Source organism: Sciurus vulgaris (genome assembly GCF_902686455.1).
Source record: "Sciurus vulgaris genome assembly, chromosome: 4".
Lineage (NCBI taxonomy): Eukaryota > Metazoa > Chordata > Mammalia > Rodentia > Sciuridae > Sciurus > Sciurus vulgaris.
In genome coordinates, this window is record NC_136464.1 from 81766793 (window position 1) to 81783929 (window position 17137).

Consider the following 17137-nt stretch of genomic DNA (forward strand, 5'->3'; position numbering starts at 1 on the left):
AGACAACTGGTTCTCTCCTCAAGAAAACTATTCCTTTCATGTTGTATGCATGGGGAAGGGTAGGTGTCACTGACTTTCTCTAGCTCTCAGTTTCTACATATGTCCAATAAGTTTAATGACCTTTTGGTTTCCTTTGATATTATTTTATCTCTATTTTTTAATCCTTATAACTGTTAAAGTTAGTTTTACCAGTATTCATTCACTTAAATTCATACTAGAAAAGTTTGCAAGTGAAGTATTTTCCATGCCTAATAGCAAGAAGAGGAACCTCTACCTCTGAGAAGTCTGGCAGTTTCTCTCACAATGCTTAGGTTTTTGAAGTTCATCAGTTTATCATAAAATTGATGTGCTTTCATATTCTACTCATACAAAATCATCAAGAATATTCATTAGATCTTTCACTTATCCTTACACATTCCACAGTTACCTGGACCCAAGAATGTGGATAGGGAAGAGTACCTCCAAATGGAAAGTTAGGCCCTAGATCTATGATATCAGTTAAAAATATTTCCCTGATGCTATATCATTAGGCTACATTTTCTCAGAATCAGTTTCATACCTTTCCCTAGAACAGATAGTGGCTCAAAAGTTGTGAATTACAATGAACCAAGGTATGGTTTTGGAGTCTTTGCTTGGGTTCCAATTTTGGTTCGTCTGCTTTGTGGTGGGTATATTCCTGGGCAAGTCACTAGTATCTCTGCCAGTTTCCTCATCTTTAAAATGGAAGTAATAATAGTCCTCACTTCTTAGACGATGATATTACTGTAGATAGGTTCATATGTAGGGAATTGCTGATAACTGTGATTGCAGCACAGAAAAATACTATATAAATACAAATTACACAAAATACTGTATAAACACAAATTCAATTATTAGCCCAGGAAATTAGGAAAATAGGATTTTCTTACTGTTCTTGCCACCTCCATCCCCCAAATGATGTGGAAATTGGCAGAAATTTTTCAAAGTTAAGCAAAACAATTAACATTAAAAGTAAGATGTTTGCTAATTCAACGTATAATGGACATTTATAAAGAATGAAGAATTATGTTAAGTAATATAAACATAAAAGCAAATCATTATCAAGAAAGACCATGCTAGACACAGAAAGAAAAATAACACATGATTTCACTCACATGGTATTTTAAAAAGTTGAGTTCACAGGTCTAGAAAGCAGAGTAGTGCTTATCAGAGGCCAGGGAGAGAAGAGATTGCTTAATGGGCATGTAGTCACAGCCAGACAGGAGTAGGAGTTGGTGCTCTGGAGTACAGGGGTGATCAGAGCAAATTATACTGCTTTCTATAATCCAAAATAGTAGATTTTGAGTGCTGTCATCATAAAGAAATGATAAATATTTGAGATGATTGATAACCTGAGTATCTTTAGTTGATCAATACACAATGTATAAATGTATCAAAACATTACACTGTACCCTGTAAAGATATAATCTGTTGATATAATTTTTCCAAAATTTAAATCAAATTAATATGTTAGTAACTTCATGGAAGTCAAAACCTAGCAACTCTTTCACTGAGATTTCAAGGTAATTGTTTCTGATTAAAAGGATAATTTGGGGGGAAGGGTGGGGGGAAGGAAAAAATAACAGAATGAATCAAAAACTATTACCCAATGTAAATGTATGATTATACAAATGGTATGCCTCTACTTCATGTACAGAGAAACAAGATGTATCCCATTTGTTTACAATAAAAATAAATTGAAAAAAGAGTAATTTTTGTTAAATAAAACTAAAAATAGGGAAAATATAAAGAAAAATGCTTTAATCACAAATAATCCCACCTCATATGTTAGCATTTTGATGTAGTTTCTTTAAATTGCCCATGCATTTTTTTATCATTTTTATCTGTTTGTACATGGTTTAGTATTTATTTTCCTTCATATCTAACATTTTATGGGGAAATTACATCTGCAAACTACATTTAATATGTTTACATAAAATAATTTACATTTTAATAGATTTAGATAAAATACTTACATGAATACTGTTTAAAACATTGAAATAACTACATTAAACCATCCCACTACCAGATATTATCTGTATTTCACATTTTTTCTATTTAAATATTTCTCACAAACATCTGCATACACTTCTCTTTGTTGCAGCTCATATGTTTTCCTCAGACTAGTTTCTTAGAAATCTTAGAAATGATGTTTCTGAATCAGACAATATGGATCCATTTATGTTTCTGCCTAGATACAGCTATTGCTAGATATAGCTATTGCTTTCCCATCAAGATTGTATGAGTATTCATATGTCTCTACACATGTATCAACACTGTCCTGAAAGTTCTTTTTTCAAGTGATCCATGAAAAATGGGCTATATTTCTTCTTACCTTCTTGTCAGACTGTTCTGAAGCTGGCACAGTCTCAACTACTTATTTGGAGTGACAGACCAGTTAGTCTCTTGAGTCTTCAAATTTTCCAATACGGTAAAAAAAAAAAAATGCTAGTATGAAAATCAATAATATCTTATATGGTTGCTTTGAGGATTAAATATGAATGCATATAAACTATTGAGTAAAGTACCTGATATATGGAATATTCAATAAATGTTGGGGACCTGGAGTGATTCTTATATCTTAGCTTCATTATTATCTGAATTTCGGTTACACATTTAACATATGCAACAGATAATTTTCACTCAAGGTGCTTTGTTACAGCACATGCTAAAGATGTATTAGGAAAAGCAAACATCCCATGGGCAAGCACCACAAATGTGGCACTTCTAGAAGAGCTGCAAAATAATTTCTTAATTGTTTGTATTTTAGAGTCAAGGAAATAATAGAATTATTATTTACACAATGAGAATAATTATCTTTGCTATAAATGTAATTTTGTTCAAATGAATCAGTACCTCTAATGTGAATTCTGGCTTAAGGCCAGAGGAAAAATACTCTGATGTAATCCTGACTAGATATGGGAGACAGAAACCTAACCAATTTCTTCATCTTGTCCAGAAATGAAACTGATCACTGTGTGGAAGGAAAACTTATATCCCAATTATGCTTAGAAGAAAATGTTCCAGTGACCATCACCAAAAGCAGAGCCCAAAGGTAATAAGTGGTATGGTGGTGATCAATGAGTCCACATGCAGTTGAACAACAGTGTCAGTAGAACTTTCCTTAATCATCTGAAAATGAGTAAGCAACTATTTTAAGTTTTAAAATCTTTACTTGCTGTAACCTTTCAGTTGGGGTGCTACCTGCACCCCAATTACTACAACAGACATCATCTAATTGTGTTCCCTATCCACCATTCCATTGTCCAACCCTCATCTATGTGCACTAGCTTCTTCTCCATGTTCTTTGCAGATGGCTCTTCTGATTGAAAAAAGAAAACCAACTCCAACAATTGCCATTTTTCTGTTTAAAATCCACTAGGTTTAAGAGAAAAAATTTAAGTCTGTAGGTCTCATATGAAGCAACTGAGGTCTACTTTAATAACAGTTTCTGAATCACTGGGGAGGGGCCAGGAATTTGCATTTTTAATAAAGTTTCCAGTGGTGTTGCTACTGCTAGTCAAGGAAACAAACACTGAGAAGTGATCCAACAGTGCATGCCCACCCACTGTGCCTCAGGGCTCATCATGTCCTTTGAATGCCCAAATTCACATTGTTCCTAAGTTTCTGCCCCTACTAGTTCCTCTGTGTGGTACACATCTGTCCCCTCTGCCCACAGGTTAATCAATCTGCAACTTATGTGCTCCTGTGATAGCACACATTTCCTTCTCTCCCACCCAGCCCTGATCACCTTATACTGTAATTGCTATGTTATTTACACTCTATGGTGAGGTCCTTGAAAGATGCTTATTTTGTGTATTCAGTGCCTAGCAAAATGCCTAACCCATGGTAAGAAGGCATTCAAGTATTTTTTCAATGAATGTTGCTAACTACATCAGGTTCAATGACTCTGGCACCTTGACAATTGGCCCCTCCCACTAACTTTATTATTTTTCTTAACCTACTTCCCCTTAAAGATTAGTGCAAAAATTCTCACAGGCCTCATGTTTTTGTATCAGATGGAAATAAGAAACTGAAGAGATTGCAATCCACTCTACAAATTAGAGAGAAAATTCAAAGGAGAATGTAGAGGAAGAATGTAGCTTGAAGCCTTGAGGTAGCCAGAGAAATGTGAACATGGGGAGCCAGTCTCAGCTATAAAAAGGTCTGCGTGAGACTCTCAGGCAAATATTTTTATTCTATAGTTTACCTAGATGATATGGGAGAGCTTAAATTTTTAATGCCACAAAAATTTCATCTAATCACAATCTGCTTGGTTTTGGAAAGCAGATTCAAAGATTAGGGAAACACATCAAGGTATGATTATATTTCAACCCAGAGTGCAGGTCTAAAAACAGCAGCCAGCTGTAAATACAGATGTCAAAATTGACTACATTTCTGGTTTATAGTGCTGTCGACAGTCAAATAAAATACTTCCATTCCAATTATGTTCAGAAAGAAAATCTAATTCCTGAAAGGTAATGAGTTTTTCACACTTCCAATGCTAAGAACTTTTTATTAAAATGTCTTTCTACTGTTATATTGATTTAGCTTATACTTAAAAGTTCTTAAAGGGCAATAGCTAAGAATTAAGCCTTTTAGGCCACTTAGAATTCTATGATGAACAAATTACATCTAGAGAATTGTCATGTTAAAATATTACATACAAAGTTCAACCTCCCTATATTAAAGAAGGATCATAACTATTAGAATCAATTTTTAGAAAGTCATTCATACTGCTGTCAATATTTTCTACATTTAGGCGAGGCAGGGCCCACAGATCATCAAGTTAACCATAGTGATTTGGCATTTATCTTATGTGCTACAGAGAATTCAAATCAGATGATGAACATTTTATCCACTGACTACATTGATTACAATGAAAGTCTTTATTTAATCCTGGAATCGTGTATTATAAATACCTAAGTAGAAAAAAAAGAAAAAAGAAAAAAGAAATAAGTAAATACCTAAGTAGAAAACCTCTTAGGATCTACCAAGGGCCTTTAACAAATGTGGTATAATGAGTGAAAAGTCTGCAGTGATCTGAATATGAATTGGAATTTAAGACAGACTACTTCTTGAAAAACAATATTCTACAGAAAACAATAACCGTCTCACTGTAAAATTTAAGAACCACAGTTTATCAAACTGTTGATAACTGAAGAATTGAGTTAAAGGAATTAGGAGGCAAAATCCTTCTAGTAGATAAACGTAAAATTATTTCAAGCCAATATGCCTTAAATTGCTAATGATGCCAAAGTATACTAAGTAAACTATTTCCTTATTCTACATTGACTTGAAAAGTTAAAACTTAGCTAGTCCTTGAAGAAAAGGTTCAAGTAACAGTAGACCAATCACTTCTCTCCAAAAAGGCAACTCCAAAAATCATGGAGGGATATTCACATTAAAAAGCAAAGGGAATGACAATGCTACCCTACAATCACACCTCTGGCAAAGTTTAACATGCATTTTAAAACTACTTTATTAAGAAATATTTGACATTAAAGACTGTATGTATTTGATGTATACGACTTGATGGATTTGAAGTTGTATATTGTGAAACCATCACTGCAATTTATGACACAAAACTATCCATAATCTCCAAAAGTTTTGTTTTGCTCTCTTATTTACAAGATGTCATTTATATGAAACTAAAATAAACCCATAGGAACTCAGAATGGAATGGTGATTAGCAGTAAGTGGTTATTAGTCAAAGGGTACAAAGTTTCTGTTATATGATATGAATACGTCCTTGAGAACTACCGTACAGCCTCATGCCTATAGCTGGCAATAGTGTGTTTATGGTTAAAAATTCACCAAAAGGGGTAGTTTGTGATGTGCCTTTTTCACTAACATTAACAATGTGATAATGTGATTTTAAATGATGCATTCATGATTAAAAGACCAAAGGAGAAACTTTGGGGTTTTAAGAAACTGCAGTTATAGGCTGAGAAATTTGTAAAATGAGGATATGAAGAGACTCCCTGTACTCATGAGGACTGTCACTATGGAGAGGCCAGCTGGGGGAAAACCTCCATCTCACAGTACATTATTCACAGGTGTGAATAGCTGCTAACAATATGAGTTGCCACTGTTAGCAAGCTGCTATACTAGAGCATATTTACAATGCAGCCTGACACTAATAGTGTCTTTTTTTTTTTTTTTTTTTAGGCAGAAGAAAGTGTGAACATAGTTCAAACTAGTCCTGGAGGGAAAGAAAGTGTCCCCATGTCCCTTTGTTCCCAAAGCAGTTCTTTGCCAGCTCTCAATGTACAAAAATAGTAATCATAGAAAACGAAGTAATTCAACATGTTCTGATATTTATTTAGAAACAAAAATTTAGTACAGCCTGGTAGATACATGCTTAGGAATCTTGCCTCACCTGAATAACATCTTTAATTACTTTTTATTATATTAGAGGATTTGTATGTGGGCTGTCATTCTTTGTAACATAATTTTCTTACTGTTTATTTAAGAATCCATATACTGAGTAGGCTTGTGAAACTAAGCTATGAAGCAATCTAATTACTTCCAAGATCTGGTACATAGCTGCTTATTGCAAATGAATTCTGTCTAACCATCTTCAGGAGGAGATTTGTTATTCAAAACAAGAAAATCTTCAAGACAGGAGGCTTGCTGACCACTAATTCTGTGAAGAATTCCAAATGGTTTCTTTGCAATAACTGAAACCCCAAAGAAAATATGTAAATGCAACTGTGGTTAACTAAGGAGATAAAAAGGATAACCAGAATACTATTTACTATTTATTAAAAATTAAAATAAAAGACAACTAACCTCTAATGTGACTAAAAGAGTGTCTCGATAACAAGGAACATCCTCTTATTATAAACCTTGGGTGAAAGGCATGGCTTTCCATTCATCTAAGAAAACTTTGAGCCCAATTCTTAAATAATACAGAAAACCATTAAGTTCTATTTCTTTAATATCTGATGTTTTTTACTTTTCATCTACCTTATTAAGACTATTAGTACTTATGTATCTTTGCTAATCATTACTAATTATCTCTACCTTCAATAGAATCAATATTGTCTGATAGAAGATGGGGAACTTAAAAATAGCAGAACAACTAGAAAGATGGTTCCAATGAGGAAAAAGCTGACTATGACATTCTCTACAATGTAAAAAAAAAATATGAGCATCAAAATTCAGATTTGAAAAGCATTCTTTTGCTCAATTTTGGAGATACAAATTTATAGGGTATATTCCAAACTCTTGGGATAATTCATAAAGGATGTTTGTGTTAAGAAGTAAGCCAGGGAGCTTACAGATAGTAGGTGCTCGATACAAAATATGATTGAAACAATAATAAAAGGGACTAGAAAAATAGTGAAGAAATTGGGGACTTTTTGAAGTAGGTATAATTAATAGGTAGAGGTTGGGTAGAAAGACATTTTTACATGGAAAGTATCCTGAATGGAAAGAAACCCCTACATAAAGACACCAAAACTGAAAAGGTTCACAGAAACTTAAAAACCTGTTTCTGAAGTTTTGAGGTTATTAAGATGGTTATCTTGGCATAGGAATCTACAACAGTCACCATTTATTGATTTTGTAATTTTATCTGTCACAATAATAGTATCTTGATATACGTTACCTTAAGTCTCACCACAAATCATGAAATATGCCTCATTGTTCTTACTTTATAAATGAGGAAAGTGCAATTAAAGAGAGGCTAAGCAACTTTTTTATAACTGGAAGTGGAGTCAGAATTCAACCCAGATGCGATCACTCACAGATCAGCCTTCCACTATCATGCCACCTTACCACCTTATCTAGGGGGAGATATGAGAGTTGAAGCCACTGCTTGGGGAGCTTTGTAGGTTACTCTGTACAGTAAAAGTGAGCAACATTACCAGAAACATCTTTTAGAAATATTAGAAAGGAACGAAATTAACTTGGTTTCCATGTCTGGGATAGATGTAAGGGAAAAAAAGCTAGAGGCCATTCTCACCCCTGCCCCTAGGAAGAGGGAAATGTCCAGACCAATGGCAACATGGAAAGGGGGTGGTGTCTGTCCCCTTTTCTACCTTCCTTGTGCTTTGTAAATGGGATAAGTATTAATATTTATCACATATACACTTAATACTACATATTAGTTGTTTAATTGCACAGAAATTTGAGAAATCAATATACTGATGGGTTAAATAACTCACTTTGTATAAATACCAAAGCAAGAGAACTATCATTCAAACTTGTATCAGACCTCTTGCCACTGTACTATCTATCTGTCCAGGTAAATGCAGAGAATTTGTACTGGAAGAGATGAGTGAGGGGAAAGTTGAAAGGGAAAGTGGGAACTCATTCTAGTTTCTGATGGAAGTGTATATATAATGACTAAGTTGTTCAAACTATTTCCCGAAACTCTTTAATAGTGCTTTTGAGATATAACCATAATAGATAGGGCAAATTTCTCTTTAAAGTTATACAACAGGATTATTGTAAATGAACTCAAAAAATTTTAATGATTTATAAACCATTTTTTAAAAGACTGGTCCTTTAATTGCTGGGCAGCTTGTTTGATTCAAATGAGTATGATGCTATGTACACAATGTTCTAAGATACTTCAAAATTATTTCAAGGAGAAATAATTTAATGAAGTATATTAATTAAGGAGTCATTTAAAATACTAAGCAGAAAATATAAACAATAATAGGAAAAGTGAGCTTTTAAAAAATCATAGTAATGCATCAATTAAAGACAGAGATACATTGAGAAATAAGTCAGACAATTTCATCATTGTACAAAAAGCATAGAATGTTCTTACACAAACCCAAATGGCATAGACTGTTACACACCTAGGCTACATGGCATATACTCTTGCATTTTTGGTCTGTCATTGAAGGAGATGTCATGAAGCAGCACATGACTGCATTAAAGAGTTTCAGAGCAACTGTGATTCCTTGTAGAAGAAATAAAAATAAGTGATGATGGCTTTATGTACCAATAATGTTACTTGGAATTTAATATTTTACATAAATAATTAACAAGAAAATTTTAAATCAATATACACTTAATTTTTTATATTAAACCAAGAATTTAAGTAATAAAACCACCTTATGCTACACAGATATTGAAGGTTTCCTCATTTTTATTTTTTCCTGTAACATTCCTATTACTCCAATTGACCTTTTTCAGAAGGTAGATTAATCCCACTGTATGTATTATGTGAGTTTCACTAGATGCTATGCACATTAGACATTATAAATAGACATTTCTAACCTTGATTTTCTTTGTAGTGCAACCACATGATCTGGTTAATACATGGCCTTCTTCTCTATTCTGTAGTCCCTCATACACCTTGTTAAGGACTTGAAAGAGAATATTTAGAATAATTTCCTCAATATTTAGGTCTTTTTCAATATTTTGAGACATCCTGGTTTTGGAATCCATGAGAATAAAAAAAATTTTTAAATCAAAAACATATTATTTCTTAGTAAAAATTTGCTTTTAAGTTTATATTTCTTAAGGTGTCTTCTGAAATCTCTCACCTATTTTGACTGCCCACTAGACCTCAACTCCTATTACCACACTGAATTAAGAAATTTTAAGGCTGAATATTAATTAGGAAAATTTGAAGCCGAAAACACTACAAATGTTCTCAATATTATCAATATCCCCTCTCTATACCTTTCTCTTAATATTCTTTCTCCTCTAAATGATTTGTTTGAAAAGTAAAATGTATATTGTGGGTTTTTAAATATAGGACCAAACCCAAAGTTCATAGTGACTCTATAGCTAAGTCTCAAAGACTCTAGCCACTGGTTATTTAGTTAACCTTTCCACCTTTCTTTTAGGTCCCAAGGAGGTGGTCTTAGCTACAACACCATCATTCTACTTCAAAACATGGTGCTTGGAGACCTCTGTAAAGGGTATGCAGTACATACTAAGGATCAATTTTTAATTACAAACCCAAGTTATACCTTTAAAAGGCCTAAGTGGAAGGATACTTCCTACTGGTAAAAGAGGAACAAGGATTCTCCAAATAGTTATGGAATGGCTTAAGAACATCATTGGAAAAGATTTTTTATCAGAAAGTAGCTTACATGTCCTGTGGATATCAGCTTATGAAGTTCATCTTAAAATCTGAAAACTTTCCTGGGTATCATAACATGGATTACACATTTTCTCAAACATTAATAACCACTGAGGATAAATTTACAGGAGAAACACTGTGGTAGATTCTCATTTGCTCTCTCAAACGCCTCAATTTATATGCTTAAGAGCTCATCTGGAAGAGAAATCTAGTGCCTACTTAACTAATGCTCTGAAATGGTAATGACATGGTTCTAAATAACTCAAGCTTGCCAACATTTAATTTTTTAAAAAATGGTTCTGCAGAGCAATTAAAACTCAATCAACATAATTATTCCATAAATTTTAAGCTACTAGTGACTCAACTGAGTAAATCATGTAAGTCCTAAAAAAAGAATGCCAGTGTATCATCACAAAAATAGGGGAAAACCCAAAATTCAGAGGCTCTGAGGTGTGCCAAATCAACCACTAGATAAATATGACTGTTGAACATAGCCTTAGAAAGACACCAATTCTCTCATACTACTTGCTATTCTAATTTAATCAGTCCTGTTAACAAAGGGTATGCATAAAAGCTTCCAATTCAGAATACTTATGAAACATGAATACAAAATATTAATATTCTAGTTCAAGTTATCAAGTTGCATGGACCAAAGAGAATATGCACATTGAGAGAAGAAACGAAACCATTTGTAATAGCAAAAATTAGAAGACAAGAGCAAAAAATGGTACATTAATATTTCTATACAGGTGGAAAGTTTAAAGAGAAAATGAATGACCTCAAATGAAACCTTAAGAAGAATAGAAACACATACTAACTGTAAACAAATGATTAATGTTCACAATTGAGTGTGATCATTAACAAGCAGTGCATATGATCTTATCTTTTTAAAAATGTTCAGGGGAGAAAAGAGTAAATTTCAAAATATTCAATGTTTTTCTTAGTAGCAGGGCTAATTGATTTTTAAAATCTCATTGTGTATATATCTTATAAACACATTACTTTTGTGATCAGAAAATCATAAAAGTTTTTAAAGGGAAGGTTAAATTAATCCAAGTAAATATTAGGAAAAAAAAATCAATACAGGACTATATTCCTGCTCTTTTAATAACTGTTTACTATTGTCCCTGGTCTAAGTTGTTCTAATAAAAAGCTAAAAGCAAAAGTTGGAAGTTCAGAGAAAGAGTAAAGAAAAGATTACATGTTTCATTTAATATCTTCTCTTTTTAAATCTAACATTCTCTAAGTATCTTCATGAATATAAACAGAACCCCCAAACATCTAGGGCTCATTTCAATTTTTATTAGTTCTGAAGCTAATTATAGGCAAATAAATAAATTTTAATGTCTAAGGTGTCTTCCAAGTCAAATTTGAGTTTTGAAATATAATTTTGGAGCATTTTGGAAGCTCTCTTTTTTTTTTTATACTTGGGATTAAGTCCAGAGGACATTTACACTGAGCTACATCTCCGGTCCTTTTAATTATTTTTTAAAATTTGAGACAGGGTCTTGATAAGTTGCTAAGGCTCGACTCTAGCTTGTGACCCACCTGCTTTAGTTTGTTGAGGTGCTGAGATTACTGGTGTACACCAAGTGCCAGGCTGGAAACTCTACTTTTAATATTTTGGGAATCTTAAAATTTTATGTATTACATTTGGGGCTGCACATAGATGGAGTCATTTCACACTGATGAGAGTCTTTCTTTCTTTCTTTCTTTCATTTTTAGACTGCATTTTGATTCATTGCACACAAATGGGGTACGACTTTTCATTTCTATGGTTGTACACAATGTAGATTCACACAATTCATGTAATCATATATGCACATGGGGTAATAATGTCTGTCTCCATTCACTGTTTTCCTTCTCCCACCCCCTCCTACCCCATTTCCCTCTACACAATCCAAAGTTCCTCCATTCTTCTCCTAGCCTGCCCCCATCACATCCCTTCCCCATTATGTAGCATCATCCACTTATCAGCGAAACCATTTGGCATTTGTTTTTTTGGGATTGGCTTATTTCACTTAGCATGATATTCTCTACCTCCATCCATTTACCAGCAAATGCCATAATTTTATTCTTCTTTATAGCTGAGTTGTATTCCATTGTGTATATATATCACAGTTTCTTTATCCATTAATCAACCAAAGGGCATCTAGGAGTCCCATTTCTTATTTGTTTTCACAGCTCCCTCTGCTTCGTGTTATGCTCATGCTTGTGGATAACGCTTACTGCTGTATGTCATCTGCAAATTCCATTTACATTACTGAATTTCTGCTTCAAAGGATCAAACTATAAAAAGCAACAAATATGAACAACTATCAGAACTTGGGTAACTATATTTTTAGGGAAACTGGGAATTGCTAAACTCAAACTAAAGATGCAAGACCAAGGATTTTGCCAGAGGATAAAGAGCCTGCATCTGTTAGTGGACCTGTTTTTATGTTCTTATGAAAATTGTGACCATCAGTAGCATCAATATTCAGAAAGAACATGATGAATACAGGAGATTAAGTTTCTTACCTAAGGCAAAGGAGACAAATGAACTAAATACCATGTCTTAAATTCTTAGTCTTTACTTTATGATGAGGTCTATAGGTGTCATTTGTCTGAAATAGTACTTACTAACATAATTGATATTTTAAAGGCAAGCCAAATAACCATCTATTCTTAAGTTTTTTCAAGGTCTTGACATACTGGATGCCTTCTCAGCTGTGTACACACACAGTATGATACACCAACATTTCTTATGAAAGTCCTAGGAATTCTGCTCCAAAGAATCCAGGACAAAAGAATGACCAACAAAACCATCAGATAATAAAGAAAAATATCTCATTTCTTTCTAGTCCAATGTCATACCTCCAAGCAGAAGTACTGCAAGAAATGCCCAGTTCATGTGATCTATTGCTATGCTTATGTACTTGCCTGTAGTAAGGTTTTGAAGCTATTCTTCCTGGTACTAGTTCCTTCAAAGTACACATCTGAACAACTTCCCCAGGTAATGACTATGGTGAAGGGAGAAGTACCTCCAGTCCTGGGAGTCTTTCAGAAACCCTAGTCTCTGCCACATGCTCTTTTACTTTCCTGCACTTCTTCATCTGTGTTTCAACCATACCCTTGGTCCCCAGAGGTACTTCTCCCGGTTCTGCAAACAATGAAGGTCCAAAGTCCATTGAGAACTCTCTTGTTTTTATAGCATCAGTTGTGATAATTGCAACAGTAGCTGTTTACTGAATGTGTTACACTCTAGGCTGCACCAAGCCCATTACAGACTGTCCCTTATTTAATCTTTGCCACAGTCATCAAACAGGTCCTTACTATTTTTAGGATCTACTATTTTAAAGGTAAGAGGACTGTGACCTAGGAATGTTAAATTATTTTCCCGAGAGCACGGAGCTAGTAAGTGACAGAGGATGAGAACTCAGGACCCAAGTTCCACATTCTATGCTCTGAATTATTCTACTCTTAAATTTTGGCACAGGTCAATTTCCATTTCCTCCACAAACTTGTCTAAACCAATCTAGAATAGTTTCTCTCTCCCTCAAGATTTTCTTATTTCTCTAAGTTGGTTGTGAGAATTACTTATAGTCTTTCTATTTTTTCTCTCCATCTAGACTGTAAATAATTTAATTGAAGGGCTGTGCTATCTCTCTGTGTAATGCTTTCCAGGTTGTTTAGCAGTGCCTCACAAGAATTTGGTGTAAGTCTAGGATGCTCTTGATGAATGACATTACAGATCTGAATTTTGATCTTCATCTATCTACTGCCAAAGGCAATATTTGAGATTATGTAGTTCAGGGGGCTTATCAAGGACACAGATATGGTTTAGAAATCTGAGTGTGCTATTTTTAAGAAAGTTTCTTAAACTTTAAAAACTCTTTTGCCTTGCCCATTTAATAACATTACTTATCCCCATAGTGCAGGACTATCATGAAGGTTGGGGATACTATGCACAGCTAAGTGTTGTGTACATAATGAGTTGTTGATGAAGAAGTACTTAGTCACCTTGGATTCAAATAGAGCAGCACTTTTCAAAGTCTATTTCCAGACCTGAGCTCAAAATTGCCACAGAAGTACTTAATCCATGGAAAGGACTGAGAAGGGTCACTGTCTAGGATCCTGGAGACTGCTCCCCTACTCCATGATCAGAGACTTCTTATCAGCTTCACATAGAGAAGCACTGCATGAGGCTTTACTTTGGAAATAAAATAAACAAAATTCAGTTAGGAAGACAGTAGTATCAATTCTGTTTGATCCCACTCAGCAAGCAACAGACAACAATTACTTCCAGTCAATGAAACATTGTTCTACTAGAGTAGGAGGAACTGTGAGAGTATAAAGTGTGTACTTATTAGCGAGGTAGACAGTTTTTCCTTTAGAGAAAATAAGGAAGAATTCTAAGCTTTAGAGGAGATGTTCAGTTGCCCCACATCATTTTTTGACCCCTTCCTCCCTATCTTCTGAGAATGCAGCATTCACTTTCTAGGATCTACTGTCACCTTTGCAATGACAGCTCAATTTTTCAGGACCCTTATGGAAATCGGCTTGCTTTCCTCTTTGCCTGTGTTCTTCGACACTTCAGGCCTAGGATCTCTACAGGTCTTAATTCTGAGAAACCCTTTCTTCCTCTCTGTCATATACTGATGTCTTTTTATCTTCTGATCATTTGAACTTGAGAGATAAGCAACCATAGGATGACCTAGACCCTCACTATACAAACTACAAAGGCCCTTTTTCACAATGAATTGGAATTAACCAAGCAGTGAGAAATACTCTCCATCTTGAGACATCATTGACCAGTTGTTTATCTAAAACTGTCCATTCACATTTATTTTTTATCCAATCCCAGCTAAATTCATGAGCATGAAAAAAATCGAATGCAACTTTGTCTTTGTTGTTTTCCTACCAATATCCTAGCTATCATATTCAATAAATCTAAAAGTGATCCTTAACAACATGGCCCAGCAGCCCATGATTTTTTAATTTCTCCTTCCTTCTTTTACTTTTACTCTTTACTATTCTTCAAAATAATATGTTAGGAATCTGTACAATATTGGTATACTTCTACTAATGCTATTTCACTCCCATAAGAGAAAAAAAATGCAACTTTCCTTAAAGGTCTGCTGAACAGCAACAAAACAATAAGAAACCTATAATGATGCCAGAATAACGTTGCCTATCATAGTATCAATAACTTTATATTAAATATATTAATACAGACAATTCAGTGCAAGTGAGAGTAAACATATATGTGTGTTTCCACTAAGCACCTATTGTGTAAAGATCATCAGTCCTCAAACAGGTGCATCACCTGAAAGTCTTGTTATACAAAGATTTCTGGGATGAATCACCCAACTTTTTGATTCAGTAGATTTTAAAGATGCCAGAGATTTGACATGTCTGACAAGTGACCAGGGACTATACTTTGTAAAACCTTGGAGCAAACTGTTACAGTTGTTTAATAGAAAGTTTACACTTTAGATGTGGGTAGTAGACATATAACCGGCATGATTAAGAGTTTACAGACCTGTTGGGAAGGAAGGACAAATTCTTATAGCAAGTGTGTCAAATACTACTACCTAAATTTGCATCAGAGACTCTTTTAATGAACTACAAAAATGAACTCAAAGATCTCAGTCTGCATTTTCTCACCTGGATCAGGGATAGCCTACTAGAGTGGGCTATTTTGAGGACTGGCTTACATTACATAATGCATGGGGTGAGGGGCTGTAAACTATAAAGCACTGTTAGGATTACTGTCAGCCCTCTGTACCTATAGGTTCTGCATCATTAGATTCCATCAACAGCAGATAAAAAATATTGAAAGAAAATCTGAATCTGTATTGAATATGTACAGACATATTTCTTTGTTATTATTCCCTAAGTCATGTAGTATAACAACTATTTATATAGTATTTATGTTGTATCATTATAAGCAGCCTAGAAATTATTTGAAGTATATAGAAGGATGTGCATAGGTTAAATACAAATGCCACATCAATCTATATAAGGCACATAAACACCCCTGTACCTGTGGATATCAAGGTATTACTGTACTTGGAAATTTATCCACTCAACAAAGAACATGTCATATAAGAGTGTGCTACTCAGATTCACCAATAAAGTGCTGAAATTATATTTCCTAGTTGTCCCAAGAAATTTAAGAGGAAAAAGATGCAAACATTTTTCATATCTCGACTTTTGTAATGTAACACGCTTCACTGGTTTTGAATGTACTGCTTAAATTTTCACAATTCCTACTTTAAAGAAATTCATCAACTAAAATATTTTATAAAAGAACTTTGTAGCTACTTGGTAATATGTCAAATGTTGAGCCATGAAGGTTTATCGTATTAAACACTCAAAAGGATTTCCACGTATTGCAAAACCTAAATCTTTCCACTGGTTCTGATTGCTCATTATGTGTCTCCAAGGCCTAAAATTTAGAATCTTTTGATTGTCATGTTCTCTGATGGATTCTTTCAAAACAGATATTCTTAGTGTGGGTCTCTGTGCTAAAAAATTTTCAAAATTGTACCCATGTTGTGTAACTTTTGTGAAACTGAAGTCCTCAGATCAATAGCAGTAATCTTACATATGCACTTGTGCTTAAAACTAATCAACTATTGCAGATAAGACATCACAGCTTTATGACAGCATCACCATAGCAAACTAGTGTTAGACTCAGGACCCCTTTCTTTAACTTGGGGCCAACTGCTTAACTGAGTTCGGTCTTAGTTGCTTCAACAGTGAGATGAGGGTAACATCACCCCCACATCCCAAAGCTCTAAGCCTGGTGCACCACTCATAGCCTGCAAAGATATCTACCCTTACTATTTATCAACACCACTGAATCTGTCACTTGGAATTCATCACAGCCTTGGACAGGAGAGTTGAATTTAGAAATAATTACAGATGTTACAATATTGACCTGTGTTACTACTTTGCTTTTTCCTTTTCAAATTAGTTGAGTAAATTCTAAAATAGCCTCTTAGCCAAATATTAAACAAATGGAGATTCATTATACCAAAACCTGAGTAGAGGTTTACTTTGTGATAGGATAGAGCT

General features: G+C 34.2%; 1 protein-coding gene and 1 long non-coding RNA gene across 4 annotated transcripts in view; one reads left to right on the top strand and one right to left on the bottom strand.

The window, feature by feature from the left end:
• Positions 1 to 17137, bottom strand: part of LOC306660154 (cGMP-dependent protein kinase 1) — a 1225718-nt gene that overhangs the window by 760173 nt on the left and 448408 nt on the right. The gene's annotated exons all lie outside the window — the stretch shown is intronic.
• Positions 377 to 9446, top strand: LOC306660192. The gene is made up of 2 exons (XR_013763585.1): positions 377 to 6149; positions 6190 to 9446. It is a non-coding gene; the product is annotated as an uncharacterized lncRNA (long non-coding RNA).